General features: G+C 43.3%; 1 protein-coding gene across 1 annotated transcript in view; it reads right to left on the reverse strand.

Moving 5' to 3' along the window:
- Window positions 1-3,612, reverse strand: part of LOC131131254 (kelch-like protein 25) — a 34,347-nt gene extending 30,735 nt beyond the window's left edge. The window contains exons 1-2 of the mRNA XM_058075781.1: window positions 3,558-3,612; window positions 2,418-2,475 (exon numbers count right to left, since the gene is read on the reverse strand). The gene's annotated coding sequence lies outside the window, so the exon portion shown is untranslated. The remainder of the gene's footprint in view (window positions 1-2,417; window positions 2,476-3,557) is intronic.
- Between the last annotated feature and the right edge of the window lie 784 nt (window positions 3,613-4,396).

Genomic DNA, 4,396 nt, shown 5'->3' on the forward strand with positions numbered 1-4,396 from the left:
CAAAAACATTGACAATGAAGCACATTTTACATATTAGCGGTTTCAAGCATAAAATTGGCAAAATGAAGTAAAATACAAATATAAGGCAATCGGGAGACTCATTAGTATGTAGGATGTAGTCACCAGGGGTTAGTAATGTTACTGTCATGAGCACCAGTCATGATTGGTGGAACAATTGTGGCGTTAAAATCATTTCAAAACCACACAAACACACATAACGTGTTTAACTCATGCTCAATAAGTCACTAACAAATAGTAAAACATAATTCTCAAACCAATGCATTTAACATTTAACTCATTCTCTACTAAAAACTTTTTTATGCAAGAGGCAAAAAGAGGTGATGATGCAACTGCAAAAAAAGAATAGATCATGTTTGGTGCCGTTTTAAGGAGGGAAGTGCATTTGGTAAGAGCTCGGCATGCATCTTTCCCATGTAAGAGAGCACGCCACACCAACCAGGAAGTCTTATTTTCTCGTATTATGTCTACTATACGTATTAGCTAACAGGGTACTGTAGGGCTGTTATTTCATGTCTAGCGGGCTCCAATAATGTTAAAATAATGCGCCAGGCCACACTGGTATGGCATTGTATCTAAGCAGGCAAGGTGGATCTTACATTCTCACGCTGCCACATGCAGACATGTAAGATGCTTTAGCTGGAATGTTTGCAAGTGACTCCCGTCCAGAAGCTTCTGGCAACAAAGAGGCGCTGTGTTGACGCCAGTAATGATTAGCAAGTATGACGTGTGTTGGATTTCAAACACACATGGCTGTCACTCTGTCGGATCAGCTGCAGCTGTTTATGAGAAGAAAAAAGAAGAAGAGCAGCGCTGCGACGCTCACATCACAAGTCAGCCATGCCAACACGACGAGACCGGACGCAGAGAGAACAGGAAGTAACATCTTGTAACATGCCGCATGTACTTGGCATGGCGACAAGATCAAACATGTAACATTTGCGCAGATGTCTCAGCTATCTTTAGTTCGCATGTAAAGCGCATGTGGCTGTACAGCTACACACATGCTCAGCAGGTCAAAGTTCCCCACGGCCACCAGGCATGCCATAAACTTTTAAAAGGTGTGAGAGCAATGATTGAAGACTCCCTCTTCTCGGGCTGCTTGGTATGGGAAGCCTGTTTTATTTCAAATTATGAGCTAAAAAGACCCATGCGGGTCATTGCCCACGTACGCCACCTGGTGGACACATCATCTCTTCCTGACCGTTACATTAAACACAGCAGCAGGCTAATCCAGGCCTTTTACTTGTTTTCCACCAGCATTCCTGCTCTACATGGCCAACTAGGAGAACTCTCCTCCTCGCCCTCTTGAGAAAACATGAACAATAAAGAATAGATCCTACAGCCAGATTTTAACAACCAACTTATATCCATCCTTGTTTTTACTTATCGTTCATCATTAGTTGTCTAGTGGTTCACTTTCTCTATTTCCTCAAAGTCCGTGCTGCGGGAGCGGCGGGAGGGTTGCGATCTGGTGATCAGATGCTTACATTGAATAGTGGTTGCTGCCATTGTTTTTCCACTGAAATGTGCGCAACACTCTGAAAAATCTGCCTGTGACGTGTCTGGACTGTGCGCCCGTCAGCCCATTTACCGTTACGCAGGCTGTGCTCTGCCTGCATCAAGAATAGACCAGGTCGGAGCTGGCGAACTTTCTCCGCACCTTCGGTGGGCTGTTTTGTCACAAAATTGTCACTGCGCCAAGCTGGAAATGCGGACTCCCCTGGTGCACCGCCACGCCCCTCTCGGCGCAGTCCAGTCTATCAAATGAAACACACAGTGGTGTGCTGGACCAAATTACCACTGCGTGGTATGACTTTTTCCTCATATTTATGATTTATTTATTCTCATAATTCTGACTTTTTATCACGTAATTAGGATTTTAGCTCATCATTTCAACTTTTTATCTCATAATTTTGACTGTTTATCGCATTATTAGGATTTTTATCACAAGATTATTGCTTTTTATCCCTTGATTTCGTCTTTCTGACTTTCCATATAAAATGATGATAAAATGACTTTCCATTAGGATATTTTTTCCTTTCAGTAGCAGAAAGGTTGGTGTTTCAATAGACGTAGTACTTATTTATGATGACCGTGTACATGTGCTCCATGCAGGCCAGTGCTTTGTCTTGTTTAAGTTCAGGACAAGACAGGACTAGTTGACTGGATGTGCTGCCATGACAACAGACAAAGATAATAGCTGTTATTGTTGCTTGTATAACTGCTGCAGGCTAACGATTTAGCAACTTTAAAAGGGGTCATTATCACACCTCGCTCCTTTGGGCGGTGAGTGGCTCTTCCTCCTGTGTGTGTGTGTGTGTGTGTGTGTGTGTGTGTGTGTGTGTGTGTGTGTGTGTGTGTGTGTGTGTGGATGTACCTGACCACCGCACACTTACCATGCTACTTTCCTTCAACTTGTGCGGTCGCTGACGACAAGAGGCGATGGCTTGATTCCTAAAAAATAAGGCCACACTGTATAAATCATGTTTCATAACATTATAACTTTTCCTCAACCTAACACTTCCAGTAAATCACAAAGCTGAGATGCAGTGTTTTTCCTGAAATATATACAACTTTTTAGACAAGCAGCACCTAGGAAGAGGAGGGTTTTCAATGAATAATAATCTTGTCTAATATAATCTTATCTCTCTAATAATCTTCATAGAGAGTATTGCAGGGAAAGAAAGGCAACAAGACACCTAAGACCCACACAAAGCCTCAGGGAGCAGCACATAGCCCCCCCCACCTTTCCATCTTCGGGGAAGACAAGTCCCAACAAGTCCTGCACCTCTCTGCGACTCAAAACCTGGACTGGCCTTTTCGGAACTGGCCTGGGCTGGAACAGAGTAAATAACCCGCCTGACTCCAAAACAAACATAGCATGCCTTGGGGCGCCCCGCCTCCCACCGGCCCATGGAAGAGGAGAGACCTGGTCCACAAAGAACCAGCAGCGACCTGAGCCTGAACGAAGCTTAAGACTGACAGACGGAGCATGAAAACTGATGTTAAGAAATGCTGTATCCAACAAATGTGTTTCATGTTGTCCTAACACTGAAATCTGTTGTTCAATGTGGGTAGGACTTTTTAAATGATTGCATTGTAGGTTATAGTTCAGTATAGGGATCCACAGATATGGCTTTTTTTCCCCATCTCCCCGATTTTGTTCTTTGTTTTCGTTCTGTGTGTGTGAGCGTGTGCGTGCGTGCGTGCTCGGAGAGAGCGCACACACATAACACGACACGCATTTGTTGGCTGAATGAAACTCCTACAAACACCGTGGGACTGAACTGCCAAGGTAGCCATTAAAGCGGTGTTGGTAACAGCTGTACACATTAGCCTCCAACTACATCAACAGCTCCCTAATGCCAACGGTAGGCACTTTTAAAGATGAAGCATTCAGCAGCATTCCTGGTTTTCACACCCACAAACTAAAGTATATTTTCAAGCACGTATATTTCCTATATATTTCCTATTTCAAAGGAGGTGGAAATATTGTTGCAATAACTGTTAGAGACCAATTAAAGTTGAAAACGTACTCTTGTTATGATTCACCACTCTTGCAGTGTGGGAGGGGTACCGCGACTGCGCGTGTTGCAGGGTCCTCCGGCAACACAAAGCTGCCCGGCGGATGCCTGTCTGGAAATCACGCGGCGGAAAAATACATCGGCGAGTACGCAAATATCGGCCCGATATTAACCAAGGCAAGATGAATGGTTTTCATGGTGAGATATTAACATACAACACAAAAGTAAGGAAATAACACACTAAACACTAAGCTGGATTGATGGGCCTTAAAGAAAAACGACAGATTCACGGTGCTTTTTGCACAAGGACCCCCATTCAGCTGCTGTACTTCTTGAGTTGGTCAATATGTGCATTACCCCCATCTACAGGACCTCAGCGGAACAGCACTGATCAAATAGGCACTGTCCAGTGTGTGAGCTCCTATTGTTACAGGTAATATATATAATAAATAATAGTAAAAATAAAAACACGGGCTACTTTTGTGGCCGTTACATACGCAAAGCTGAATCACTGACGTCACTTCCTGTACGTCCAGCTTTTCTGTAGGGAAGATATTTATAGCAACACTTCAGCACTGTCAGAGAATCTGTGGGTGTGTCCCATTTCAAATGATATTACAAACTAAATGTTTGCAGTGTTTAACAGAAAAGATTCATGAGTAGGGAGAATATTATATTAGGGCTCCAATACGCGCCAACGATGGGAAAACAGTAAGAGATAAGATATGCCTTTATTTGTCCCTCAGTGGGGAAATTTGCAAGTATTGCAAGTATTTATAAATATGAAATTGTACTTTGCAGAAATTGTTTCAACATTTGAAGCAGTACATCAGACAAGGACAAAGGCAGTG

The sequence above is a fragment of the Doryrhamphus excisus genome, chromosome 6 (genome assembly GCF_030265055.1).
Source record: "Doryrhamphus excisus isolate RoL2022-K1 chromosome 6, RoL_Dexc_1.0, whole genome shotgun sequence".
Lineage (NCBI taxonomy): Eukaryota > Metazoa > Chordata > Actinopteri > Syngnathiformes > Syngnathidae > Doryrhamphus > Doryrhamphus excisus.